A 25,711-nucleotide genomic window follows, 5' to 3' on the forward strand; every position below is an offset into this window, starting at 1 on the left:
TGAACAAAGGTGTGAACACACAGACACTGCATTGGTATTTTTAAAAACCTCCCTAATAATTTGCCTTCGTGCTGGCCGAGTCATCAGTGATGGAAATCCATGATTGCTCTACAGATAACAAGGTTTTGGTAACGTTGGTTAAAGTTGTGGCGTAGCACTCAGGTCGTTGATGATAAACAAATTTGGTTGCTTCACACACATGTACATGATGGCGGTGATCTGAGTCTTTATTGCAAAATTGAAAAACCACTGTTCTCACCCAGGGTCGAACTGAGGACCTTCAGCGTGTAAAGCCGACGTGATAACCGCTACACTATGAGAACGTTTATTCATCGCATCAGCGATGGTTTCGATGCAACTGACCATAGAATCGGAAATATCTTATAGAAATCAACTTTCACATTTGATTTGGAATTAATAATGTTGTTCCCACCCAGGATCGAACTGAGGACCTTCAGCGTGTTAGGCCGACGTGATAACCACTACACTATGGGAACACATGTATAACAATTACTACATTGAAATTGAATTATAGCAAGTCATGTAACCAACACTTTGTATTATCCAATTTACGTTGGGGTTAAACCTACCAACCTTTGATTAGGAATCTCATGTTCTAACTGCTGAGCTAGTCGGCACACATGCAATATCAAGTAAATGATGTGCAAAACAACAAATCCTCTGTCAGCAATCTACTTTTTTTGTTGTTGACATTTTAGATTAGTCATTAAAAAAGAATCATTAATTTACCAACCATCCCTACGCTTCGAATGAACCTTTAAGAAGATAAGCATATTTTTTCTTTCACCACGAAAGAAGGAGAAAGGGAAAATTTCGGGATCCATCTAGAAACCGCGATCATTTTAAGCTCGTGCTTGTTTTCAAGTACAAAAAACCAAAAAAAAAACCAAAAAAAACAAACAAACAAACAACACTAACAAGCAAATTTTATGTTTCTTTGAGTAATCCATGCTGCTAAGCTGTAACTTATCAACCTTGAATAGCTTACGGTGTTTGGCTGGTAGAAGGCATCCGCGACTCGCTCTTTTCCCTCTCCTTCTGAAATTGAAATCTATATATCTTCTTAAGTTATATGTTTCATTAAGAACAATGAATGTAGTAAGAATCTTTGTCCGAAACTCTATTTAAGATTTGTGGTTTAGTTTAGACGTCAAATAACATCACCTGACAAGCTTTAATACGGAGAGATAGGGAAATAATCACATTCTGTAGTTGGAAGAGTCCATGTACAGACACATGTTATCAGCAAACACACACATAACTGAATCTACCCATCCACCGATTTGGCAGTTTGTCTTTGAAGAGAATAGTGTTGTACCTAAAATGAAATCATACCTCTGTTAAATGTTAATTATGTTATCCATAATTTTGATTTTGTGCAAGAATTTATTTATGTGCCTCTGTGGCGCAATTGGCTAGCGCGTTCGGCTGTTAACCGGAAGGCTGGTGGTTCGATCCCACCCAGGGGCGTTGGAATAGAAGATTGAACAAAGGTGTGAACACACAGACACTGCATTGGTATTTTTAAAAACCTCCCTAATAATTTGCCTTCGTGCTGGCCGAGTCATCAGTGATGGAAATCCATGATTGCTCTACAGATAACAAGGTTTTGGTAACGTTGGTTAAAGTTGTGGCGTAGCACTCAGGTCGTTGATGATAAACAAATTTGGTTGCTTCACACACATGTACATGATGGCGGTGATCTGAGTCTTTATTGCAAAATTGAAAAACCACTGTTCTCACCCAGGGTCGAACTGAGGACCTTCAGCGTGTAAAGCCGACGTGATAACCGCTACACTATGAGAACGTTTATTCATCGCATCAGCGATGGTTTCGATGCAACTGACCATAGAATCGGAAATATCTTATAGAAATCAACTTTCACATTTGATTTGGAATTAATAATGTTGTTCCCACCCAGGATCGAACTGAGGACCTTCAGCGTGTTAGGCCGACGTGATAACCACTACACTATGGGAACACATGTATAACAATTACTACATTGAAATTGAATTATAGCAAGTCATGTAACCAACACTTTGTATTATCCAATTTACGTTGGGGTTAAACCTACCAACCTTTGATTAGGAATCTCATGTTCTAACTGCTGAGCTAGTCGGCACACATGCAATATCAAGTAAATGATGTGCAAAACAACAAATCCTCTGTCAGCAATCTACTTTTTTTTTGTTGACATTTTAGATTAGTCATTAAAAAAGAATCATTAATTTACCAACCATCCCTACGCTTCGAATGAACCTTTAAGAAGATAAGCATATTTTTTCTTTCACCACGAAAGAAGGAGAAAGGGAAAATTTCGGGATCCATCTAGAAACCGCGATCATTTTAAGCTCGTGCTTGTTTTCAAGTACAAAAAACCAAAAAAAAAACCAAAAAAACAAACAAACAAACAACACTAACAAGCAAATTTTATGTTTCTTTGAGTAATCCATGCTGCTAAGCTGTAACTTATCAACCTTGAATAGCTTACGGTGTTTGGCTGGTAGAAGGCATCCGCGACTCGCTCTTTTCCCTCTCCTTCTGAAATTGAAATCTATATATCTTCTTAAGTTATATGTTTCATTAAGAACAATGAATGTAGTAAGAATCTTTGTCCGAAACTCTATTTAAGATTTGTGGTTTAGTTTAGACGTCAAATAACATCACCTGACAAGCTTTAATACGGAGAGATAGGGAAATAATCACATTCTGTAGTTGGAAGAGTCCATGTACAGACACATGTTATCAGCAAACACACACATAACTGAATCTACCCATCCACCGATTTGGCAGTTTGTCTTTGAAGAGAATAGTGTTGTACCTAAAATGAAATCATACCTCTGTTAAATGTTAATTATGTTATCCATAATTTTGATTTTGTGCAAGAATTTATTTATGTGCCTCTGTGGCGCAATTGGCTAGCGCGTTCGGCTGTTAACCGGAAGGCTGGTGGTTCGATCCCACCCAGGGGCGTTGGAATAGAAGATTGAACAAAGGTGTGAACACACAGACACTGCATTGGTATTTTTAAAAACCTCCCTAATAATTTGCCTTCGTGCTGGCCGAGTCATCAGTGATGGAAATCCATGATTGCTCTACAGATAACAAGGTTTTGGTAACGTTGGTTAAAGTTGTGGCGTAGCACTCAGGTCGTTGATGATAAACAAATTTGGTTGCTTCACACACATGTACATGATGGCGGTGATCTGAGTCTTTATTGCAAAATTGAAAAACCACTGTTCTCACCCAGGGTCGAACTGAGGACCTTCAGCGTGTAAAGCCGACGTGATAACCGCTACACTATGAGAACGTTTATTCATCGCATCAGCGATGGTTTCGATGCAACTGACCATAGAATCGGAAATATCTTATAGAAATCAACTTTCACATTTGATTTGGAATTAATAATGTTGTTCCCACCCAGGATCGAACTGAGGACCTTCAGCGTGTTAGGCCGACGTGATAACCACTACACTATGGGAACACATGTATAACAATTACTACATTGAAATTGAATTATAGCAAGTCATGTAACCAACACTTTGTATTATCCAATTTACGTTGGGGTTAAACCTACCAACCTTTGATTAGGAATCTCATGTTCTAACTGCTGAGCTAGTCGGCACACATGCAATATCAAGTAAATGATGTGCAAAACAACAAATCCTCTGTCAGCAATCTACTTTTTTTGTTGTTGACATTTTAGATTAGTCATTAAAAAAGAATCATTAATTTACCAACCATCCCTACGCTTCGAATGAACCTTTAAGAAGATAAGCATATTTTTTCTTTCACCACGAAAGAAGGAGAAAGGGAAAATTTCGGGATCCATCTAGAAACCGCGATCATTTTAAGCTCGTGCTTGTTTTCAAGTACAAAAAACCAAAAAAAAAACCAAAAAAAACAAACAAACAAACAACACTAACAAGCAAATTTTATGTTTCTTTGAGTAATCCATGCTGCTAAGCTGTAACTTATCAACCTTGAATAGCTTACGGTGTTTGGCTGGTAGAAGGCATCCGCGACTCGCTCTTTTCCCTCTCCTTCTGAAATTGAAATCTATATATCTTCTTAAGTTATATGTTTCATTAAGAACAATGAATGTAGTAAGAATCTTTGTCCGAAACTCTATTTAAGATTTGTGGTTTAGTTTAGACGTCAAATAACATCACCTGACAAGCTTTAATACGGAGAGATAGGGAAATAATCACATTCTGTAGTTGGAAGAGTCCATGTACAGACACATGTTATCAGCAAACACACACATAACTGAATCTACCCATCCACCGATTTGGCAGTTTGTCTTTGAAGAGAATAGTGTTGTACCTAAAATGAAATCATACCTCTGTTAAATGTTAATTATGTTATCCATAATTTTGATTTTGTGCAAGAATTTATTTATGTGCCTCTGTGGCGCAATTGGCTAGCGCGTTCGGCTGTTAACCGGAAGGCTGGTGGTTCGATCCCACCCAGGGGCGTTGGAATAGAAGATTGAACAAAGGTGTGAACACACAGACACTGCATTGGTATTTTTAAAAACCTCCCTAATAATTTGCCTTCGTGCTGGCCGAGTCATCAGTGATGGAAATCCATGATTGCTCTACAGATAACAAGGTTTTGGTAACGTTGGTTAAAGTTGTGGCGTAGCACTCAGGTCGTTGATGATAAACAAATTTGGTTGCTTCACACACATGTACATGATGGCGGTGATCTGAGTCTTTATTGCAAAATTGAAAAACCACTGTTCTCACCCAGGGTCGAACTGAGGACCTTCAGCGTGTAAAGCCGACGTGATAACCGCTACACTATGAGAACGTTTATTCATCGCATCAGCGATGGTTTCGATGCAACTGACCATAGAATCGGAAATATCTTATAGAAATCAACTTTCACATTTGATTTGGAATTAATAATGTTGTTCCCACCCAGGATCGAACTGAGGACCTTCAGCGTGTTAGGCCGACGTGATAACCACTACACTATGGGAACACATGTATAACAATTACTACATTGAAATTGAATTATAGCAAGTCATGTAACCAACACTTTGTATTATCCAATTTACGTTGGGGTTAAACCTACCAACCTTTGATTAGGAATCTCATGTTCTAACTGCTGAGCTAGTCGGCACACATGCAATATCAAGTAAATGATGTGCAAAACAACAAATCCTCTGTCAGCAATCTACTTTTTTTGTTGTTGACATTTTAGATTAGTCATTAAAAAAGAATCATTAATTTACCAACCATCCCTACGCTTCGAATGAACCTTTAAGAAGATAAGCATATTTTTTCTTTCACCACGAAAGAAGGAGAAAGGGAAAATTTCGGGATCCATCTAGAAACCGCGATCATTTTAAGCTCGTGCTTGTTTTCAAGTACAAAAAACCAAAAAAAAAACCAAAAAAAACAAACAAACAAACAACACTAACAAGCAAATTTTATGTTTCTTTGAGTAATCCATGCTGCTAAGCTGTAACTTATCAACCTTGAATAGCTTACGGTGTTTGGCTGGTAGAAGGCATCCGCGACTCGCTCTTTTCCCTCTCCTTCTGAAATTGAAATCTATATATCTTCTTAAGTTATATGTTTCATTAAGAACAATGAATGTAGTAAGAATCTTTGTCCGAAACTCTATTTAAGATTTGTGGTTTAGTTTAGACGTCAAATAACATCACCTGACAAGCTTTAATACGGAGAGATAGGGAAATAATCACATTCTGTAGTTGGAAGAGTCCATGTACAGACACATGTTATCAGCAAACACACACATAACTGAATCTACCCATCCACCGATTTGGCAGTTTGTCTTTGAAGAGAATAGTGTTGTACCTAAAATGAAATCATACCTCTGTTAAATGTTAATTATGTTATCCATAATTTTGATTTTGTGCAAGAATTTATTTATGTGCCTCTGTGGCGCAATTGGCTAGCGCGTTCGGCTGTTAACCGGAAGGCTGGTGGTTCGATCCCACCCAGGGGCGTTGGAATAGAAGATTGAACAAAGGTGTGAACACACAGACACTGCATTGGTATTTTTAAAAACCTCCCTAATAATTTGCCTTCGTGCTGGCCGAGTCATCAGTGATGGAAATCCATGATTGCTCTACAGATAACAAGGTTTTGGTAACGTTGGTTAAAGTTGTGGCGTAGCACTCAGGTCGTTGATGATAAACAAATTTGGTTGCTTCACACACATGTACATGATGGCGGTGATCTGAGTCTTTATTGCAAAATTGAAAAACCACTGTTCTCACCCAGGGTCGAACTGAGGACCTTCAGCGTGTAAAGCCGACGTGATAACCGCTACACTATGAGAACGTTTATTCATCGCATCAGCGATGGTTTCGATGCAACTGACCATAGAATCGGAAATATCTTATAGAAATCAACTTTCACATTTGATTTGGAATTAATAATGTTGTTCCCACCCAGGATCGAACTGAGGACCTTCAGCGTGTTAGGCCGACGTGATAACCACTACACTATGGGAACACATGTATAACAATTACTACATTGAAATTGAATTATAGCAAGTCATGTAACCAACACTTTGTATTATCCAATTTACGTTGGGGTTAAACCTACCAACCTTTGATTAGGAATCTCATGTTCTAACTGCTGAGCTAGTCGGCACACATGCAATATCAAGTAAATGATGTGCAAAACAACAAATCCTCTGTCAGCAATCTACTTTTTTTGTTGTTGACATTTTAGATTAGTCATTAAAAAAGAATCATTAATTTACCAACCATCCCTACGCTTCGAATGAACCTTTAAGAAGATAAGCATATTTTTTCTTTCACCACGAAAGAAGGAGAAAGGGAAAATTTCGGGATCCATCTAGAAACCGCGATCATTTTAAGCTCGTGCTTGTTTTCAAGTACAAAAAACCAAAAAAAAAACCAAAAAAAACAAACAAACAAACAACACTAACAAGCAAATTTTATGTTTCTTTGAGTAATCCATGCTGCTAAGCTGTAACTTATCAACCTTGAATAGCTTACGGTGTTTGGCTGGTAGAAGGCATCCGCGACTCGCTCTTTTCCCTCTCCTTCTGAAATTGAAATCTATATATCTTCTTAAGTTATATGTTTCATTAAGAACAATGAATGTAGTAAGAATCTTTGTCCGAAACTCTATTTAAGATTTGTGGTTTAGTTTAGACGTCAAATAACATCACCTGACAAGCTTTAATACGGAGAGATAGGGAAATAATCACATTCTGTAGTTGGAAGAGTCCATGTACAGACACATGTTATCAGCAAACACACACATAACTGAATCTACCCATCCACCGATTTGGCAGTTTGTCTTTGAAGAGAATAGTGTTGTACCTAAAATGAAATCATACCTCTGTTAAATGTTAATTATGTTATCCATAATTTTGATTTTGTGCAAGAATTTATTTATGTGCCTCTGTGGCGCAATTGGCTAGCGCGTTCGGCTGTTAACCGGAAGGCTGGTGGTTCGATCCCACCCAGGGGCGTTGGAATAGAAGATTGAACAAAGGTGTGAACACACAGACACTGCATTGGTATTTTTAAAAACCTCCCTAATAATTTGCCTTCGTGCTGGCCGAGTCATCAGTGATGGAAATCCATGATTGCTCTACAGATAACAAGGTTTTGGTAACGTTGGTTAAAGTTGTGGCGTAGCACTCAGGTCGTTGATGATAAACAAATTTGGTTGCTTCACACACATGTACATGATGGCGGTGATCTGAGTCTTTATTGCAAAATTGAAAAACCACTGTTCTCACCCAGGGTCGAACTGAGGACCTTCAGCGTGTAAAGCCGACGTGATAACCGCTACACTATGAGAACGTTTATTCATCGCATCAGCGATGGTTTCGATGCAACTGACCATAGAATCGGAAATATCTTATAGAAATCAACTTTCACATTTGATTTGGAATTAATAATGTTGTTCCCACCCAGGATCGAACTGAGGACCTTCAGCGTGTTAGGCCGACGTGATAACCACTACACTATGGGAACACATGTATAACAATTACTACATTGAAATTGAATTATAGCAAGTCATGTAACCAACACTTTGTATTATCCAATTTACGTTGGGGTTAAACCTACCAACCTTTGATTAGGAATCTCATGTTCTAACTGCTGAGCTAGTCGGCACACATGCAATATCAAGTAAATGATGTGCAAAACAACAAATCCTCTGTCAGCAATCTACTTTTTTTGTTGTTGACATTTTAGATTAGTCATTAAAAAAGAATCATTAATTTACCAACCATCCCTACGCTTCGAATGAACCTTTAAGAAGATAAGCATATTTTTTCTTTCACCACGAAAGAAGGAGAAAGGGAAAATTTCGGGATCCATCTAGAAACCGCGATCATTTTAAGCTCGTGCTTGTTTTCAAGTACAAAAAACCAAAAAAAAAACCAAAAAAAACAAACAAACAAACAACACTAACAAGCAAATTTTATGTTTCTTTGAGTAATCCATGCTGCTAAGCTGTAACTTATCAACCTTGAATAGCTTACGGTGTTTGGCTGGTAGAAGGCATCCGCGACTCGCTCTTTTCCCTCTCCTTCTGAAATTGAAATCTATATATCTTCTTAAGTTATATGTTTCATTAAGAACAATGAATGTAGTAAGAATCTTTGTCCGAAACTCTATTTAAGATTTGTGGTTTAGTTTAGACGTCAAATAACATCACCTGACAAGCTTTAATACGGAGAGATAGGGAAATAATCACATTCTGTAGTTGGAAGAGTCCATGTACAGACACATGTTATCAGCAAACACACACATAACTGAATCTACCCATCCACCGATTTGGCAGTTTGTCTTTGAAGAGAATAGTGTTGTACCTAAAATGAAATCATACCTCTGTTAAATGTTAATTATGTTATCCATAATTTTGATTTTGTGCAAGAATTTATTTATGTGCCTCTGTGGCGCAATTGGCTAGCGCGTTCGGCTGTTAACCGGAAGGCTGGTGGTTCGATCCCACCCAGGGGCGTTGGAATAGAAGATTGAACAAAGGTGTGAACACACAGACACTGCATTGGTATTTTTAAAAACCTCCCTAATAATTTGCCTTCGTGCTGGCCGAGTCATCAGTGATGGAAATCCATGATTGCTCTACAGATAACAAGGTTTTGGTAACGTTGGTTAAAGTTGTGGCGTAGCACTCAGGTCGTTGATGATAAACAAATTTGGTTGCTTCACACACATGTACATGATGGCGGTGATCTGAGTCTTTATTGCAAAATTGAAAAACCACTGTTCTCACCCAGGGTCGAACTGAGGACCTTCAGCGTGTAAAGCCGACGTGATAACCGCTACACTATGAGAACGTTTATTCATCGCATCAGCGATGGTTTCGATCAACTGCAACTGACCATAGAATCGGAAATATTTATAGAAAGCAACTTTCACATTTGTAATTTGGATTTAATAATGTTGTTCCCCACCCAGGATCGAACTGAGGACCTTCAGCGTGTTAGGCCGACGTGATAACCACTACACTATGGGAACACATGTATAACAATTACTACATTGAAATTGAATTATAGCAAGTCATGTAACCAACACTTTGTATTATCCAATTTACGTTGGGGTTAAACCTACCAACCTTTGATTAGGAATCTCATGTTCTAACTGCTGAGCTAGTCGGCACACATGCAATATCAAGTAAATGATGTGCAAAACAACAAATCCTCTGTCAGCAATCTACTTTTTTTGTTGTTGACATTTTAGATTAGTCATTAAAAAAGAATCATTAATTTACCAACCATCCCTACGCTTCGAATGAACCTTTAAGAAGATAAGCATATTTTTTCTTTCACCACGAAAGAAGGAGAAAGGGAAAATTTCGGGATCCATCTAGAAACCGCGATCATTTTAAGCTCGTGCTTGTTTTCAAGTACAAAAAACCAAAAAAAAAACCAAAAAAACAAACAAACAAACAACACTAACAAGCAAATTTTATGTTTCTTTGAGTAATCCATGCTGCTAAGCTGTAACTTATCAACCTTGAATAGCTTACGGTGTTTGGCTGGTAGAAGGCATCCGCGACTCGCTCTTTTCCCTCTCCTTCTGAAATTGAAATCTATATATCTTCTTAAGTTATATGTTTCATTAAGAACAATGAATGTAGTAAGAATCTTTGTCCGAAACTCTATTTAAGATTTGTGGTTTAGTTTAGACGTCAAATAACATCACCTGACAAGCTTTAATACGGAGAGATAGGGAAATAATCACATTCTGTAGTTGGAAGAGTCCATGTACAGACACATGTTATCAGCAAACACACACATAACTGAATCTACCCATCCACCGATTTGGCAGTTTGTCTTTGAAGAGAATAGTGTTGTACCTAAAATGAAATCATACCTCTGTTAAATGTTAATTATGTTATCCATAATTTTGATTTTGTGCAAGAATTTATTTATGTGCCTCTGTGGCGCAATTGGCTAGCGCGTTCGGCTGTTAACCGGAAGGCTGGTGGTTCGATCCCACCCAGGGGCGTTGGAATAGAAGATTGAACAAAGGTGTGAACACACAGACACTGCATTGGTATTTTTAAAAACCTCCCTAATAATTTGCCTTCGTGCTGGCCGAGTCATCAGTGATGGAAATCCATGATTGCTCTACAGATAACAAGGTTTTGGTAACGTTGGTTAAAGTTGTGGCGTAGCACTCAGGTCGTTGATGATAAACAAATTTGGTTGCTTCACACACATGTACATGATGGCGGTGATCTGAGTCTTTATTGCAAAATTGAAAAACCACTGTTCTCACCCAGGGTCGAACTGAGGACCTTCAGCGTGTAAAGCCGACGTGATAACCGCTACACTATGAGAACGTTTATTCATCGCATCAGCGATGGTTTCGATGCAACTGACCATAGAATCGGAAATATCTTATAGAAATCAACTTTCACATTTGATTTGGAATTAATAATGTTGTTCCCACCCAGGATCGAACTGAGGACCTTCAGCGTGTTAGGCCGACGTGATAACCACTACACTATGGGAACACATGTATAACAATTACTACATTGAAATTGAATTATAGCAAGTCATGTAACCAACACTTTGTATTATCCAATTTACGTTGGGGTTAAACCTACCAACCTTTGATTAGGAATCTCATGTTCTAACTGCTGAGCTAGTCGGCACACATGCAATATCAAGTAAATGATGTGCAAAACAACAAATCCTCTGTCAGCAATCTACTTTTTTTGTTGTTGACATTTTAGATTAGTCATTAAAAAAGAATCATTAATTTACCAACCATCCCTACGCTTCGAATGAACCTTTAAGAAGATAAGCATATTTTTTCTTTCACCACGAAAGAAGGAGAAAGGGAAAATTTCGGGATCCATCTAGAAACCGCGATCATTTTAAGCTCGTGCTTGTTTTCAAGTACAAAAAACCAAAAAAAAAACCAAAAAAACAAACAAACAAACAACACTAACAAGCAAATTTTATGTTTCTTTGAGTAATCCATGCTGCTAAGCTGTAACTTATCAACCTTGAATAGCTTACGGTGTTTGGCTGGTAGAAGGCATCCGCGACTCGCTCTTTTCCCTCTCCTTCTGAAATTGAAATCTATATATCTTCTTAAGTTATATGTTTCATTAAGAACAATGAATGTAGTAAGAATCTTTGTCCGAAACTCTATTTAAGATTTGTGGTTTAGTTTAGACGTCAAATAACATCACCTGACAAGCTTTAATACGGAGAGATAGGGAAATAATCACATTCTGTAGTTGGAAGAGTCCATGTACAGACACATGTTATCAGCAAACACACACATAACTGAATCTACCCATCCACCGATTTGGCAGTTTGTCTTTGAAGAGAATAGTGTTGTACCTAAAATGAAATCATACCTCTGTTAAATGTTAATTATGTTATCCATAATTTTGATTTTGTGCAAGAATTTATTTATGTGCCTCTGTGGCGCAATTGGCTAGCGCGTTCGGCTGTTAACCGGAAGGCTGGTGGTTCGATCCCACCCAGGGGCGTTGGAATAGAAGATTGAACAAAGGTGTGAACACACAGACACTGCATTGGTATTTTTAAAAACCTCCCTAATAATTTGCCTTCGTGCTGGCCGAGTCATCAGTGATGGAAATCCATGATTGCTCTACAGATAACAAGGTTTTGGTAACGTTGGTTAAAGTTGTGGCGTAGCACTCAGGTCGTTGATGATAAACAAATTTGGTTGCTTCACACACATGTACATGATGGCGGTGATCTGAGTCTTTATTGCAAAATTGAAAAACCACTGTTCTCACCCAGGGTCGAACTGAGGACCTTCAGCGTGTAAAGCCGACGTGATAACCGCTACACTATGAGAACGTTTATTCATCGCATCAGCGATGGTTTCGATGCAACTGACCATAGAATCGGAAATATCTTATAGAAATCAACTTTCACATTTGATTTGGAATTAATAATGTTGTTCCCACCCAGGATCGAACTGAGGACCTTCAGCGTGTTAGGCCGACGTGATAACCACTACACTATGGGAACACATGTATAACAATTACTACATTGAAATTGAATTATAGCAAGTCATGTAACCAACACTTTGTATTATCCAATTTACGTTGGGGTTAAACCTACCAACCTTTGATTAGGAATCTCATGTTCTAACTGCTGAGCTAGTCGGCACACATGCAATATCAAGTAAATGATGTGCAAAACAACAAATCCTCTGTCAGCAATCTACTTTTTTTGTTGTTGACATTTTAGATTAGTCATTAAAAAAGAATCATTAATTTACCAACCATCCCTACGCTTCGAATGAACCTTTAAGAAGATAAGCATATTTTTTCTTTCACCACGAAAGAAGGAGAAAGGGAAAATTTCGGGATCCATCTAGAAACCGCGATCATTTTAAGCTCGTGCTTGTTTTCAAGTACAAAAAACCAAAAAAAAAACCAAAAAAAACAAACAAACAAACAACACTAACAAGCAAATTTTATGTTTCTTTGAGTAATCCATGCTGCTAAGCTGTAACTTATCAACCTTGAATAGCTTACGGTGTTTGGCTGGTAGAAGGCATCCGCGACTCGCTCTTTTCCCTCTCCTTCTGAAATTGAAATCTATATATCTTCTTAAGTTATATGTTTCATTAAGAACAATGAATGTAGTAAGAATCTTTGTCCGAAACTCTATTTAAGATTTGTGGTTTAGTTTAGACGTCAAATAACATCACCTGACAAGCTTTAATACGGAGAGATAGGGAAATAATCACATTCTGTAGTTGGAAGAGTCCATGTACAGACACATGTTATCAGCAAACACACACATAACTGAATCTACCCATCCACCGATTTGGCAGTTTGTCTTTGAAGAGAATAGTGTTGTACCTAAAATGAAATCATACCTCTGTTAAATGTTAATTATGTTATCCATAATTTTGATTTTGTGCAAGAATTTATTTATGTGCCTCTGTGGCGCAATTGGCTAGCGCGTTCGGCTGTTAACCGGAAGGCTGGTGGTTCGATCCCACCCAGGGGCGTTGGAATAGAAGATTGAACAAAGGTGTGAACACACAGACACTGCATTGGTATTTTTAAAAACCTCCCTAATAATTTGCCTTCGTGCTGGCCGAGTCATCAGTGATGGAAATCCATGATTGCTCTACAGATAACAAGGTTTTGGTAACGTTGGTTAAAGTTGTGGCGTAGCACTCAGGTCGTTGATGATAAACAAATTTGGTTGCTTCACACACATGTACATGATGGCGGTGATCTGAGTCTTTATTGCAAAATTGAAAAACCACTGTTCTCACCCAGGGTCGAACTGAGGACCTTCAGCGTGTAAAGCCGACGTGATAACCGCTACACTATGAGAACGTTTATTCATCGCATCAGCGATGGTTTCGATGCAACTGACCATAGAATCGGAAATATCTTATAGAAATCAACTTTCACATTTGATTTGGAATTAATAATGTTGTTCCCACCCAGGATCGAACTGAGGACCTTCAGCGTGTTAGGCCGACGTGATAACCACTACACTATGGGAACACATGTATAACAATTACTACATTGAAATTGAATTATAGCAAGTCATGTAACCAACACTTTGTATTATCCAATTTACGTTGGGGTTAAACCTACCAACCTTTGATTAGGAATCTCATGTTCTAACTGCTGAGCTAGTCGGCACACATGCAATATCAAGTAAATGATGTGCAAAACAACAAATCCTCTGTCAGCAATCTACTTTTTTTGTTGTTGACATTTTAGATTAGTCATTAAAAAAGAATCATTAATTTACCAACCATCCCTACGCTTCGAATGAACCTTTAAGAAGATAAGCATATTTTTTCTTTCACCACGAAAGAAGGAGAAAGGGAAAATTTCGGGATCCATCTAGAAACCGCGATCATTTTAAGCTCGTGCTTGTTTTCAAGTACAAAAAACCAAAAAAACCACAAAAAAACAAACAAACAAACAACACTAACAAGCAAATTTTATGTTTCTTTGAGTAATCCATGCTGCTAAGCTGTAACTTATCAACCTTGAATAGCTTACGGTGTTTGGCTGGTAGAAGGCATCCGCGACTCGCTCTTTTCCCTCTCCTTCTGAAATTGAAATCTATATATCTTCTTAAGTTATATGTTTCATTAAGAACAATGAATGTAGTAAGAATCTTTGTCCGAAACTCTATTTAAGATTTGTGGTTTAGTTTAGACGTCAAATAACATCACCTGACAAGCTTTAATACGGAGAGATAGGGAAATAATCACATTCTGTAGTTGGAAGAGTCCATGTACAGACACATGTTATCAGCAAACACACACATAACTGAATCTACCCATCCACCGATTTGGCAGTTTGTCTTTGAAGAGAATAGTGTTGTACCTAAAATGAAATCATACCTCTGTTAAATGTTAATTATGTTATCCATAATTTTGATTTTGTGCAAGAATTTATTTATGTGCCTCTGTGGCGCAATTGGCTAGCGCGTTCGGCTGTTAACCGGAAGGCTGGTGGTTCGATCCCACCCAGGGGCGTTGGAATAGAAGATTGAACAAAGGTGTGAACACACAGACACTGCATTGGTATTTTTAAAAACCTCCCTAATAATTTGCCTTCGTGCTGGCCGAGTCATCAGTGATGGAAATCCATGATTGCTCTACAGATAACAAGGTTTTGGTAACGTTGGTTAAAGTTGTGGCGTAGCACTCAGGTCGTTGATGATAAACAAATTTGGTTGCTTCACACACATGTACATGATGGCGGTGATCTGAGTCTTTATTGCAAAATTGAAAAACCACTGTTCTCACCCAGGGTCGAACTGAGGACCTTCAGCGTGTAAAGCCGACGTGATAACCGCTACACTATGAGAACGTTTATTCATCGCATCAGCGATGGTTTCGATGCAACTGACCATAGAATCGGAAATATCTTATAGAAATCAACTTTCACATTTGATTTGGAATTAATAATGTTGTTCCCACCCAGGATCGAACTGAGGACCTTCAGCGTGTTAGGCCGACGTGATAACCACTACACTATGGGAACACATGTATAACAATTACTACATTGAAATTGAATTATAGCAAGTCATGTAACCAACACTTTGTATTATCCAATTTACGTTGGGGTTAAACCTACCAACCTTTGATTAGGAATCTCATGTTCTAACTGCTGAGCTAGTCGGCACACATGCAATATCAAGTAAATGATGTGCAAAACAACAAATCCTCTGTCAGCAATCTACTTTTTTTGTTGTTGACATTTTAGATTAGTCATTAAAAAGAATCATTAATTTACCAACCATCCCTACGCTTCGAATGAACCTTTAAGAAGATAAGCATATTTTTTCTTTCACCACGAAAGAAGGAGAAAGGGAAAATTTCGGGATCCATCTAGAAACCGCGATCATTTTAAGCTCGTGCTTGTTTTCAAGTACAAAAAACCAAAAAAAAAAACCAAAAAAACAAACAAACAAACAACACTAACAAGCAAATTTTATGTTTCTTTGAGTAATCCATGCTGCTAAGCTGTAACTTATCAACCTTGAATAGCTTACGGTGTTTGGCTGGTAGAAGGCATCCGCGACTCGCTCTTTTCCCTCTCCTTCTGAAATTGAAATCTATATATCTTCTTAAGTTATATGTTTCATTAAGAACAATGAATGTAGTAAGAATCTTTGTCCGAAACTCTATTTAAGATTTGTGGTTTAGTTTAGACGTCAAATAACATCACCTGACAAGCTTTAATACGGAGAGATAGGGAAATAATCACATTCTGTAGTTGGAAGAGTCCATGTACAGACACATGTTATCAGCAAACACACACATAACTGAATCTACCCATCCACCGATTTGGCAGTTTGTCTTTGAAGAGAATAGTGTTGTACCTAAAATGAAATCATACCTCTGTTAAATGTTAATTATGTTATCCATAATTTTGATTTTGTGCAAGAATTTATTTATGTGCCTCTGTGGCGCAATTGGCTAGCGCGTTCGGCTGTTAACCGGAAGGCTGGTGGTTCGATCCCACCCAGGGGCGTTGGAATAGAAGATTGAACAAAGGTGTGAACACACAGACACTGCATTGGTATTTTTAAAAACCTCCCTAATAATTTGCCTTCGTGCTGGCCGAGTCATCAGTGATGGAAATCCATGATTGCTCTACAGATAACAAGGTTTTGGTAACGTTGGTTAAAGTTGTGGCGTAGCACTCAGGTCGTTGATGATAAACAAATTTGGTTGCTTCACACACATGTACATGATGGCGGTGATCTGAGTCTTTATTGCAAAATTGAAAAACCACTGTTCTCACCCAGGGTCGAACTGAGGACCTTCAGCGTGTAAAGCCGACGTGATAACCGCTACACTATGAGAACGTTTATTCATCGCATCAGCGATGGTTTCGATGCAACTGACCATAGAATCGGAAATATCTTATAGAAATCAACTTTCACATTTGATTTGGAATTAATAATGTTGTTCCCACCCAGGATCGAACTGAGGACCTTCAGCGTGTTAGGCCGACGTGATAACCACTACACTATGGGAACACATGTATAACAATTACTACATTGAAATTGAATTATAGCAAGTCATGTAACCAACACTTTGTATTATCCAATTTACGTTGGGGTTAAACCTACCAACCTTTGATTAGGAATCTCATGTTCTAACTGCTGAGCTAGTCGGCACACATGCAATATCAAGTAAATGATGTGCAAAACAACAAATCCTCTGTCAGCAATCTACTTTTTTTGTTGTTGACATTTTAGATTAGTCATTAAAAAAGAATCATTAATTTACCAACCATCCCTACGCTTCGAATGAACCTTTAAGAAGATAAGCATATTTTTTCTTTCACCACGAAAGAAGGAGAAAGGGAAAATTTCGGGATCCATCTAGAAACCGCGATCATTTTAAGCTCGTGCTTGTTTTCAAGTACAAAAAACCAAAAAAAAAAACCAAAAAAAACAAACAAACAAACAACACTAACAAGCAAATTTTATGTTTCTTTGAGTAATCCATGCTGCTAAGCTGTAACTTATCAACCTTGAATAGCTTACGGTGTTTGGCTGGTAGAAGGCATCCGCGACTCGCTCTTTTCCCTCTCCTTCTGAAATTGAAATCTATATATCTTCTTAAGTTATATGTTTCATTAAGAACAATGAATGTAGTAAGAATCTTTGTCCGAAACTCTATTTAAGATTTGTGGTTTAGTTTAGACGTCAAATAACATCACCTGACAAGCTTTAATACGGAGAGATAGGGAAATAATCACATTCTGTAGTTGGAAGAGTCCATGTACAGACACATGTTATCAGCAAACACACACATAACTGAATCTACCCATCCACCGATTTGGCAGTTTGTCTTTGAAGAGAATAGTGTTGTACCTAAAATGAAATCATACCTCTGTTAAATGTTAATTATGTTATCCATAATTTTGATTTTGTGCAAGAATTTATTTATGTGCCTCTGTGGCGCAATTGGCTAGCGCGTTCGGCTGTTAACCGGAAGGCTGGTGGTTCGATCCCACCCAGGGGCGTTGGAATAGAAGATTGAACAAAGGTGTGAACACACAGACACTGCATTGGTATTTTTAAAAACCTCCCTAATAATTTGCCTTCGTGCTGGCCGAGTCATCAGTGATGGAAATCCATGATTGCTCTACAGATAACAAGGTTTTGGTAACGTTGGTTAAAGTTGTGGCGTAGCACTCAGGTCGTTGATGATAAACAAATTTGGTTGCTTCACACACATGTACATGATGGCGGTGATCTGAGTCTTTATTGCAAAATTGAAAAACCACTGTTCTCACCCAGGGTCGAACTGAGGACCTTCAGCGTGTAAAGCCGACGTGATAACCGCTACACTATGAGAACGTTTATTCATCGCATCAGCGATGGTTTCGATGCAACTGACCATAGAATCGGAAATATCTTATAGAAATCAACTTTCACATTTGATTTGGAATTAATAATGTTGTTCCCACCCAGGATCGAACTGAGGACCTTCAGCGTGTTAGGCCGACGTGATAACCACTACACTATGGGAACACATGTATAACAATTACTACATTGAAATTGAATTATAGCAAGTCATGTAACCAACACTTTGTATTATCCAATTTACGTTGGGGTTAAACCTACCAACCTTTGATTAGGAATCTCATGTTCTAACTGCTGAGCTAGTCGGCACACATGCAATATCAAGTAAATGATGTGCAAAACAACAAATCCTCTGTCAGCAATCTACTTTTTTTGTTGTTGACATTTTAGATTAGTCATTAAAAAAGAATCATTAATTTACCAACCATCCCTACGCTTCGAATGAACCTTTAAGAAGATAAGCATATTTTTTCTTTCACCACGAAAGAAGGAGAAAGGGAAAATTTCGGGATCCATCTAGAAACCGCGATCATTTTAAGCTCGTGCTTGTTTTCAAGTACAAAAAACCAAAAAAAAAAACCAAAAAAACAAACAAACAAACAACACTAACAAGCAAATTTTATGTTTCTTTGAGTAATCCATGCTGCTAAGCTGTAACTTATCAACCTTGAATAGCTTACGGTGTTTGGCTGGTAGAAGGCATCCGCGACTCGCTCTTTTCCCTCTCCTTCTGAAATTGAAATCTATATATCTTCTTAAGTTATATGTTTCATTAAGAACAATGAATGTAGTAAGAATCTTTGTCCGAAACTCTATTTAAGATTTGTGGTTTAGTTTAGACGTCAAATAACATCACCTGACAAGCTTTAATACGGAGAGATAGGGAAATAATCACATTCTGTAGTTGGAAGAGTCCATGTACAGACACATGTTATCAGCAAACACACACATAACTGAATCTACCCATCCACCGATTTGGCAGTTTGTCTTTGAAGAGAATAGTGTTGTACCTAAAATGAAATCATACCTCTGTTAAATGTTAATTATGTTATCCATAATTTTGATTTTGTGCAAGAATTTATTTATGTGCCTCTGTGGCGCAATTGGCTAGCGCGTTCGGCTGTTAACCGGAAGGCTGGTGGTTCGATCCCACCCAGGGGCGTTGGAATAGAAGATTGAACAAAGGTGTGAACACACAGACACTGCATTGGTATTTTTAAAAACCTCCCTAATAATTTGCCTTCGTGCTGGCCGAGTCATCAGTGATGGAAATCCATGATTGCTCTACAGATAACAAGGTTTTGGTAACGTTGGTTAAAGTTGTGGCGTAGCACTCAGGTCGTTGATGATAAACAAATTTGGTTGCTTCACACACATGTACATGATGGCGGTGATCTGAGTCTTTATTGCAAAATTGAAAAACCACTGTTCTCACCCAGGGTCGAACTGAGGACCTTCAGCGTGTAAAGCCGACGTGATAACCGCTACACTATGAGAACGTTTATTCATCGCATCAGCGATGGTTTCGATGCAACTGACCATAGAATCGGAAATATCTTATAGAAATCAACTTTCACATTTGATTTGGAATTAATAATGTTGTTCCCACCCAGGATCGAACTGAGGACCTTCAGCGTGTTAGGCCGACGTGATAACCACTACACTATGGGAACACATGTATAACAATTACTACATTGAAATTGAATTATAGCAAGTCATGTAACCAACACTTTGTATTATCCAATTTACGTTGGGGTTAAACCTACCAACCTTTGATTAGGAATCTCATGTTCTAACTGCTGAGCTAGTCGGCACACATGCAATATCAAGTAAATGATGTGCAAAACAACAAATCCTCTGTCAGCAATCTACTTTTTTTGTTGTTGACATTTTAGATTAGTCATTAAAAAAGAATCATTAATTTACCAACCATCCCTACGCTTCGAATGAACCTTTAAGAAGATAAGCATATTTTTTCTTTCACCACGAAAGAAGGAGAAAGGGAAAATTTCGGGATCCATCTAGAAACCGCGATCATTTTAAGCTCGTGCTTGTTTTCAAGTACAAAAAACCAAAAAAAAAACCAAAAAAACAAACAAACAAACAACACTAACAAGCAAATTTTATGTTTCTTTGAGTAATCCATGCTGCTAAGCTGTAACTTATCAACCTTGAATAGCTTACGGTGTTTGGCTGGTAGAAGGCATCCGCGACTCGCTCTTTTCCCTCTCCTTCTGAAATTGAAATCTATATATCTTCTTAAGTTATATGTTTCATTAAGAACAATGAATGTAGTAAGAATCTTTGTCCGAAACTCTATTTAAGATTTGTGGTTTAGTTTAGACGTCAAATAACATCACCTGACAAGCTTTAATACGGAGAGATAGGGAAATAATCACATTCTGTAGTTGGAAGAGTCCATGTACAGACACATGTTATCAGCAAACACACACATAACTGAATCTACCCATCCACCGATTTGGCAGTTTGTCTTTGAAGAGAATAGTGTTGTACCTAAAATGAAATCATACCTCTGTTAAATGTTAATTATGTTATCCATAATTTTGATTTTGTGCAAGAATTTATTTATGTGCCTCTGTGGCGCAATTGGCTAGCGCGTTCGGCTGTTAACCGGAAGGCTGGTGGTTCGATCCCACCCAGGGGCGTTGGAATAGAAGATTGAACAAAGGTGTGAACACACAGACACTGCATTGGTATTTTTAAAAACCTCCCTAATAATTTGCCTTCGTGCTGGCCGAGTCATCAGTGATGGAAATCCATGATTGCTCTACAGATAACAAGGTTTTGGTAACGTTGGTTAAAGTTGTGGCGTAGCACTCAGGTCGTTGATGATAAACAAATTTGGTTGCTTCACACACATGTACATGATGGCGGTGATCTGAGTCTTTATTGCAAAATTGAAAAACCACTGTTCTCACCCAGGGTCGAACTGAGGACCTTCAGCGTGTAAAGCCGACGTGATAACCGCTACACTATGAGAACGTTTATTCATCGCATCAGCGATGGTTTCGATGCAACTGACCATAGAATCGGAAATATCTTATAGAAATCAACTTTCACATTTGATTTGGAATTAATAATGTTGTTCCCACCCAGGATCGAACTGAGGACCTTCAGCGTGTTAGGCCGACGTGATAACCACTACACTATGGGAACACATGTATAACAATTACTACATTGAAATTGAATTATAGCAAGTCATGTAACCAACACTTTGTATTATCCAATTTACGTTGGGGTTAAACCTACCAACCTTTGATTAGGAATCTCATGTTCTAACTGCTGAGCTAGTCGGCACACATGCAATATCAAGTAAATGATGTGCAAAACAACAAATCCTCTGTCAGCAATCTACTTTTTTTGTTGTTGACATTTTAGATTAGTCATTAAAAAAGAATCATTAATTTACCAACCATCCCTACGCTTCGAATGAACCTTTAAGAAGATAAGCATATTTTTTCTTTCACCACGAAAGAAGGAGAAAGGGAAAATTTCGGGATCCATCTAGAAACCGCGATCATTTTAAGCTCGTGCTTGTTTTCAAGTACAAAAAACCAAAAAAAAAAACCAAAAAAAACAAACAAACAAACAACACTAACAAGCAAATTTTATGTTTCTTTGAGTAATCCATGCTGCTAAGCTGTAACTTATCAACCTTGAATAGCTTACGGTGTTTGGCTGGTAGAAGGCATCCGCGACTCGCTCTTTTCCCTCTCCTTCTGAAATTGAAATCTATATATCTTCTTAAGTTATATGTTTCATTAAGAACAATGAATGTAGTAAGAATCTTTGTCCGAAACTCTATTTAAGATTTGTGGTTTAGTTTAGACGTCAAATAACATCACCTGACAAGCTTTAATACGGAGAGATAGGGAAATAATCACATTGTGTAGTTGGAAGAGTCCATGTACAGACACATGTTATCAGCAAACACACACATAACTGAATCTACCCATCCACCGATTTGGCAGTTTGTCTTTGAAGAGAATAGTGTTGTACCTAAAATGAAATCATACCTCTGTTAAATGTTAATTATGTTATCCATAATTTTGATTTTGTGCAAGAATTTATTTATGTGCCTCTGTGGCGCAATTGGCTAGCGCGTTCGGCTGTTAACCGGAAGGCTGGTGGTTCGATCCCACCCAGGGGCGTTGGAATAGAAGATTGAACAAAGGTGTGAACACACAGACACTGCATTGGTATTTTTAAAAACCTCCCTAATAATTTGCCTTCGTGCTGGCCGAGTCATCAGTGATGGAAATCCATGATTGCTCTACAGATAACAAGGTTTTGGTAACGTTGGTTAAAGTTGTGGCGTAGCACTCAGGTCGTTGATGATAAACAAATTTGGTTGCTTCACACACATGTACATGATGGCGGTGATCTGAGTCTTTATTGCAAAATTGAAAAACCACTGTTCTCACCCAGGGTCGAACTGAGGACCTTCAGCGTGTAAAGCCGACGTGATAACCGCTACACTATGAGAACGTTTATTCATCGCATCAGCGATGGTTTCGATGCAACTGACCATAGAATCGGAAATATCTTATAGAAATCAACTTTCACATTTGATTTGGAATTAATAATGTTGTTCCCACCCAGGATCGAACTGAGGACCTTCAGCGTGTTAGGCCGACGTGATAACCACTACACTATGGGAACACATGTATAACAATTACTACATTGAAATTGAATTATAGCAAGTCATGTAACCAACACTTTGTATTATCCAATTTACGTTGGGGTTAAACCTACCAACCTTTGATTAGGAATCTCATGTTCTAACTGCTGAGCTAGTCGGCACACATGCAATATCAAGTAAATGATGTGCAAAACAACAAATCCTCTGTCAGCAATCTACTTTTTTTGTTGTTGACATTTTAGATTAGTCATTAAAAAAGAATCATTAATTTACCAACCATCCCTACGCTTCGAATGAACCTTTAAGAAGATAAGCATATTTTTTCTTTCACCACGAAAGAAGGAGAAAGGGAAAATTTCGGGATCCATCTAGAAACCGCGATCATTTTAAGCTCGTGCTTGTTTTCAAGTACAAAAAACCAAAAAAAAAAACAAAAAAAAAAACAAACAAACAACACTAACAAGCAAATTTTATGTTTCTTTGAGTAATCCATGCTGCTAAGCTGTAACTTATCAACCTTGAATAGCTTACGGTGTTTGGCTGGTAGAAGGCATCCGCGACTCGCTCTTTTCCCTCTCCTTCTGAAATTGAAATCTATATATCTTCTTAAGTTATATGTTTCATTAAGAACAATGAATGTAGTAAGAATCTTTGTCCGAAACTCTATTTAAGATTTGTGGTTTAGTTTAGACGTCAAATAACATCACCTGACAAGCTTTAATACGGAGAGATAGGGAAATAATCACATTGTGTAGTTGGAAGAGTCCATGTACAGACACATGTTATCAGCAAACACACACATAACTGAATCTACCCATCCACCGATTTGGCAGTTTGTCTTTGAAGAGAATAGTGTTGTACCTAAAATGAAATCATACCTCTGTTAAATGTTAATTATGTTATCCATAATTTTGATTTTGTGCAAGAATTTATTTATGTGCCTCTGTGGCGCAATTGGCTAGCGCGTTCGGCTGTTAACCGGAAGGCTGGTGGTTCGATCCCACCCAGGGGCGTTGGAATAGAAGATTGAACAAAGGTGTGAACACACAGACACTGCATTGGTATTTTTAAAAACCTCCCTAATAATTTGCCTTCGTGCTGGCCGAGTCATCAGTGATGGAAATCCATGATTGCTCTACAGATAACAAGGTTTTGGTAACGTTGGTTAAAGTTGTGGCGTAGCACTCAGGTCGTTGATGATAAACAAATTTGGTTGCTTCACACACATGTACATGATGGCGGTGATCTGAGTCTTTATTGCAAAATTGAAAAACCACTGTTCTCACCCAGGGTCGAACTGAGGACCTTCAGCGTGTAAAGCCGACGTGATAACCGCTACACTATGAGAACGTTTATTCATCGCATCAGCGATGGTTTCGATGCAACTGACCATAGAATCGGAAATATCTTATAGAAATCAACTTTCACATTTGATTTGGAATTAATAATGTTGTTCCCACCCAGGATCGAACTGAGGACCTTCAGCGTGTTAGGCCGACGTGATAACCACTACACTATGGGAACACATGTATAACAATTACTACATTGAAATTGAATTATAGCAAGTCATGTAACCAACACTTTGTATTATCCAATTTACGTTGGGGTTAAACCTACCAACCTTTGATTAGGAATCTCATGTTCTAACTGCTGAGCTAGTCGGCACACATGCAATATCAAGTAAATGATGTGCAAAACAACAAATCCTCTGTCAGCAATCTACTTTTTTTGTTGTTGACATTTTAGATTAGTCATTAAAAAAGAATCATTAATTTACCAACCATCCCTACGCTTCGAATGAACCTTTAAGAAGATAAGCATATTTTTTCTTTCACCACGAAAGAAGGAGAAAGGGAAAATTTCGGGATCCATCTAGAAACCGCGATCATTTTAAGCTCGTGCTTGTTTTCAAGTACAAAAAACCAAAAAAAAAACCAAAAAAACAAACAAACAAACAACACTAACAAGCAAATTTTATGTTTCTTTGAGTAATCCATGCTGCTAAGCTGTAACTTATCAACCTTGAATAGCTTACGGTGTTTGGCTGGTAGAAGGCATCCGCGACTCGCTCTTTTCCCTCTCCTTCTGAAATTGAAATCTATATATCTTCTTAAGTTATATGTTTCATTAAGAACAATGAATGTAGTAAGAATCTTTGTCCGAAACTCTATTTAAGATTTGTGGTTTAGTTTAGACGTCAAATAACATCACCTGACAAGCTTTAATACGGAGAGATAGGGAAATAATCACATTCTGTAGTTGGAAGAGTCCATGTACAGACACATGTTATCAGCAAACACACACATAACTGAATCTACCCATCCACCGATTTGGCAGTTTGTCTTTGAAGAGAATAGTGTTGTACCTAAAATGAAATCATACCTCTGTTAAATGTTAATTATGTTATCCATAATTTTGATTTTGTGCAAGAATTTATTTATGTGCCTCTGTGGCGCAATTGGCTAGCGCGTTCGGCTGTTAACCGGAAGGCTGGTGGTTCGATCCCACCCAGGGGCGTTGGAATAGAAGATTGAACAAAGGTGTGAACACACAGACACTGCATTGGTATTTTTAAAAACCTCCCTAATAATTTGCCTTCGTGCTGGCCGAGTCATCAGTGATGGAAATCCATGATTGCTCTACAGATAACAAGGTTTT

At 38.0% G+C, this 25,711-nt stretch overlaps 50 non-coding genes across 50 annotated transcripts; 17 read left to right on the forward strand and 33 right to left on the reverse strand.

The window, feature by feature from the left end:
- Positions 1 to 250: 250 nt before the first annotated feature.
- Trnav-uac lies at positions 251 to 323 on the reverse strand. The gene has a single exon. It is a non-coding gene; the product is annotated as a tRNA-Val (tRNA).
- A 101-nt stretch (positions 324 to 424) lies between these two features.
- On the reverse strand, positions 425 to 497 carry Trnav-aac. Its single transcript has one exon. It is a non-coding gene; the product is annotated as a tRNA-Val (tRNA).
- A 920-nt stretch (positions 498 to 1,417) lies between these two features.
- Positions 1,418 to 1,491, forward strand: Trnan-guu. The gene has a single exon. It is a non-coding gene; the product is annotated as a tRNA-Asn (tRNA).
- Positions 1,492 to 1,755: 264 nt separating this feature from the next.
- On the reverse strand, positions 1,756 to 1,828 carry Trnav-uac. The gene has a single exon. It is a non-coding gene; the product is annotated as a tRNA-Val (tRNA).
- Positions 1,829 to 1,929: 101 nt separating this feature from the next.
- On the reverse strand, positions 1,930 to 2,002 carry Trnav-aac. The gene has a single exon. It is a non-coding gene; the product is annotated as a tRNA-Val (tRNA).
- Positions 2,003 to 2,920: 918 nt separating this feature from the next.
- Trnan-guu lies at positions 2,921 to 2,994 on the forward strand. The gene has a single exon. It is a non-coding gene; the product is annotated as a tRNA-Asn (tRNA).
- A 264-nt stretch (positions 2,995 to 3,258) lies between these two features.
- Positions 3,259 to 3,331, reverse strand: Trnav-uac. Its single transcript has one exon. It is a non-coding gene; the product is annotated as a tRNA-Val (tRNA).
- A 101-nt stretch (positions 3,332 to 3,432) lies between these two features.
- Positions 3,433 to 3,505, reverse strand: Trnav-aac. The gene has a single exon. It is a non-coding gene; the product is annotated as a tRNA-Val (tRNA).
- A 920-nt stretch (positions 3,506 to 4,425) lies between these two features.
- On the forward strand, positions 4,426 to 4,499 carry Trnan-guu. Its single transcript has one exon. It is a non-coding gene; the product is annotated as a tRNA-Asn (tRNA).
- A 264-nt stretch (positions 4,500 to 4,763) lies between these two features.
- Positions 4,764 to 4,836, reverse strand: Trnav-uac. Its single transcript has one exon. It is a non-coding gene; the product is annotated as a tRNA-Val (tRNA).
- Positions 4,837 to 4,937: 101 nt separating this feature from the next.
- On the reverse strand, positions 4,938 to 5,010 carry Trnav-aac. Its single transcript has one exon. It is a non-coding gene; the product is annotated as a tRNA-Val (tRNA).
- A 920-nt stretch (positions 5,011 to 5,930) lies between these two features.
- Positions 5,931 to 6,004, forward strand: Trnan-guu. The gene has a single exon. It is a non-coding gene; the product is annotated as a tRNA-Asn (tRNA).
- Positions 6,005 to 6,268: 264 nt separating this feature from the next.
- On the reverse strand, positions 6,269 to 6,341 carry Trnav-uac. The gene has a single exon. It is a non-coding gene; the product is annotated as a tRNA-Val (tRNA).
- Positions 6,342 to 6,442: 101 nt separating this feature from the next.
- Positions 6,443 to 6,515, reverse strand: Trnav-aac. Its single transcript has one exon. It is a non-coding gene; the product is annotated as a tRNA-Val (tRNA).
- Positions 6,516 to 7,435: 920 nt separating this feature from the next.
- Trnan-guu lies at positions 7,436 to 7,509 on the forward strand. Its single transcript has one exon. It is a non-coding gene; the product is annotated as a tRNA-Asn (tRNA).
- A 264-nt stretch (positions 7,510 to 7,773) lies between these two features.
- Positions 7,774 to 7,846, reverse strand: Trnav-uac. Its single transcript has one exon. It is a non-coding gene; the product is annotated as a tRNA-Val (tRNA).
- A 101-nt stretch (positions 7,847 to 7,947) lies between these two features.
- Positions 7,948 to 8,020, reverse strand: Trnav-aac. Its single transcript has one exon. It is a non-coding gene; the product is annotated as a tRNA-Val (tRNA).
- Positions 8,021 to 8,940: 920 nt separating this feature from the next.
- Trnan-guu lies at positions 8,941 to 9,014 on the forward strand. Its single transcript has one exon. It is a non-coding gene; the product is annotated as a tRNA-Asn (tRNA).
- A 264-nt stretch (positions 9,015 to 9,278) lies between these two features.
- Positions 9,279 to 9,351, reverse strand: Trnav-uac. The gene has a single exon. It is a non-coding gene; the product is annotated as a tRNA-Val (tRNA).
- Positions 9,352 to 10,451: 1,100 nt separating this feature from the next.
- On the forward strand, positions 10,452 to 10,525 carry Trnan-guu. Its single transcript has one exon. It is a non-coding gene; the product is annotated as a tRNA-Asn (tRNA).
- Positions 10,526 to 10,789: 264 nt separating this feature from the next.
- Positions 10,790 to 10,862, reverse strand: Trnav-uac. Its single transcript has one exon. It is a non-coding gene; the product is annotated as a tRNA-Val (tRNA).
- Positions 10,863 to 10,963: 101 nt separating this feature from the next.
- Positions 10,964 to 11,036, reverse strand: Trnav-aac. The gene has a single exon. It is a non-coding gene; the product is annotated as a tRNA-Val (tRNA).
- A 919-nt stretch (positions 11,037 to 11,955) lies between these two features.
- Positions 11,956 to 12,029, forward strand: Trnan-guu. The gene has a single exon. It is a non-coding gene; the product is annotated as a tRNA-Asn (tRNA).
- A 264-nt stretch (positions 12,030 to 12,293) lies between these two features.
- Trnav-uac lies at positions 12,294 to 12,366 on the reverse strand. The gene has a single exon. It is a non-coding gene; the product is annotated as a tRNA-Val (tRNA).
- A 101-nt stretch (positions 12,367 to 12,467) lies between these two features.
- Trnav-aac lies at positions 12,468 to 12,540 on the reverse strand. The gene has a single exon. It is a non-coding gene; the product is annotated as a tRNA-Val (tRNA).
- Positions 12,541 to 13,460: 920 nt separating this feature from the next.
- Positions 13,461 to 13,534, forward strand: Trnan-guu. Its single transcript has one exon. It is a non-coding gene; the product is annotated as a tRNA-Asn (tRNA).
- Positions 13,535 to 13,798: 264 nt separating this feature from the next.
- Positions 13,799 to 13,871, reverse strand: Trnav-uac. Its single transcript has one exon. It is a non-coding gene; the product is annotated as a tRNA-Val (tRNA).
- A 101-nt stretch (positions 13,872 to 13,972) lies between these two features.
- On the reverse strand, positions 13,973 to 14,045 carry Trnav-aac. The gene has a single exon. It is a non-coding gene; the product is annotated as a tRNA-Val (tRNA).
- A 918-nt stretch (positions 14,046 to 14,963) lies between these two features.
- On the forward strand, positions 14,964 to 15,037 carry Trnan-guu. Its single transcript has one exon. It is a non-coding gene; the product is annotated as a tRNA-Asn (tRNA).
- A 264-nt stretch (positions 15,038 to 15,301) lies between these two features.
- Trnav-uac lies at positions 15,302 to 15,374 on the reverse strand. Its single transcript has one exon. It is a non-coding gene; the product is annotated as a tRNA-Val (tRNA).
- Positions 15,375 to 15,475: 101 nt separating this feature from the next.
- On the reverse strand, positions 15,476 to 15,548 carry Trnav-aac. The gene has a single exon. It is a non-coding gene; the product is annotated as a tRNA-Val (tRNA).
- A 919-nt stretch (positions 15,549 to 16,467) lies between these two features.
- Trnan-guu lies at positions 16,468 to 16,541 on the forward strand. Its single transcript has one exon. It is a non-coding gene; the product is annotated as a tRNA-Asn (tRNA).
- Positions 16,542 to 16,805: 264 nt separating this feature from the next.
- Trnav-uac lies at positions 16,806 to 16,878 on the reverse strand. The gene has a single exon. It is a non-coding gene; the product is annotated as a tRNA-Val (tRNA).
- Positions 16,879 to 16,979: 101 nt separating this feature from the next.
- Trnav-aac lies at positions 16,980 to 17,052 on the reverse strand. The gene has a single exon. It is a non-coding gene; the product is annotated as a tRNA-Val (tRNA).
- Positions 17,053 to 17,973: 921 nt separating this feature from the next.
- On the forward strand, positions 17,974 to 18,047 carry Trnan-guu. The gene has a single exon. It is a non-coding gene; the product is annotated as a tRNA-Asn (tRNA).
- A 264-nt stretch (positions 18,048 to 18,311) lies between these two features.
- Positions 18,312 to 18,384, reverse strand: Trnav-uac. Its single transcript has one exon. It is a non-coding gene; the product is annotated as a tRNA-Val (tRNA).
- Positions 18,385 to 18,485: 101 nt separating this feature from the next.
- On the reverse strand, positions 18,486 to 18,558 carry Trnav-aac. The gene has a single exon. It is a non-coding gene; the product is annotated as a tRNA-Val (tRNA).
- Positions 18,559 to 19,478: 920 nt separating this feature from the next.
- Trnan-guu lies at positions 19,479 to 19,552 on the forward strand. Its single transcript has one exon. It is a non-coding gene; the product is annotated as a tRNA-Asn (tRNA).
- Positions 19,553 to 19,816: 264 nt separating this feature from the next.
- Trnav-uac lies at positions 19,817 to 19,889 on the reverse strand. The gene has a single exon. It is a non-coding gene; the product is annotated as a tRNA-Val (tRNA).
- Positions 19,890 to 19,990: 101 nt separating this feature from the next.
- On the reverse strand, positions 19,991 to 20,063 carry Trnav-aac. Its single transcript has one exon. It is a non-coding gene; the product is annotated as a tRNA-Val (tRNA).
- Positions 20,064 to 20,982: 919 nt separating this feature from the next.
- Positions 20,983 to 21,056, forward strand: Trnan-guu. The gene has a single exon. It is a non-coding gene; the product is annotated as a tRNA-Asn (tRNA).
- Positions 21,057 to 21,320: 264 nt separating this feature from the next.
- Trnav-uac lies at positions 21,321 to 21,393 on the reverse strand. Its single transcript has one exon. It is a non-coding gene; the product is annotated as a tRNA-Val (tRNA).
- A 101-nt stretch (positions 21,394 to 21,494) lies between these two features.
- On the reverse strand, positions 21,495 to 21,567 carry Trnav-aac. Its single transcript has one exon. It is a non-coding gene; the product is annotated as a tRNA-Val (tRNA).
- Positions 21,568 to 22,488: 921 nt separating this feature from the next.
- Trnan-guu lies at positions 22,489 to 22,562 on the forward strand. Its single transcript has one exon. It is a non-coding gene; the product is annotated as a tRNA-Asn (tRNA).
- A 264-nt stretch (positions 22,563 to 22,826) lies between these two features.
- On the reverse strand, positions 22,827 to 22,899 carry Trnav-uac. The gene has a single exon. It is a non-coding gene; the product is annotated as a tRNA-Val (tRNA).
- A 101-nt stretch (positions 22,900 to 23,000) lies between these two features.
- On the reverse strand, positions 23,001 to 23,073 carry Trnav-aac. Its single transcript has one exon. It is a non-coding gene; the product is annotated as a tRNA-Val (tRNA).
- Positions 23,074 to 23,992: 919 nt separating this feature from the next.
- Positions 23,993 to 24,066, forward strand: Trnan-guu. Its single transcript has one exon. It is a non-coding gene; the product is annotated as a tRNA-Asn (tRNA).
- A 264-nt stretch (positions 24,067 to 24,330) lies between these two features.
- Trnav-uac lies at positions 24,331 to 24,403 on the reverse strand. The gene has a single exon. It is a non-coding gene; the product is annotated as a tRNA-Val (tRNA).
- A 101-nt stretch (positions 24,404 to 24,504) lies between these two features.
- Trnav-aac lies at positions 24,505 to 24,577 on the reverse strand. Its single transcript has one exon. It is a non-coding gene; the product is annotated as a tRNA-Val (tRNA).
- A 919-nt stretch (positions 24,578 to 25,496) lies between these two features.
- On the forward strand, positions 25,497 to 25,570 carry Trnan-guu. Its single transcript has one exon. It is a non-coding gene; the product is annotated as a tRNA-Asn (tRNA).
- The last annotated feature ends 141 nt before the right edge of the window (positions 25,571 to 25,711 follow it).

The sequence above is a fragment of the Daphnia magna genome, linkage group LG9 (assembly GCF_020631705.1).
Source record: "Daphnia magna isolate NIES linkage group LG9, ASM2063170v1.1, whole genome shotgun sequence".
NCBI lineage: Eukaryota > Metazoa > Arthropoda > Branchiopoda > Diplostraca > Daphniidae > Daphnia > Daphnia magna.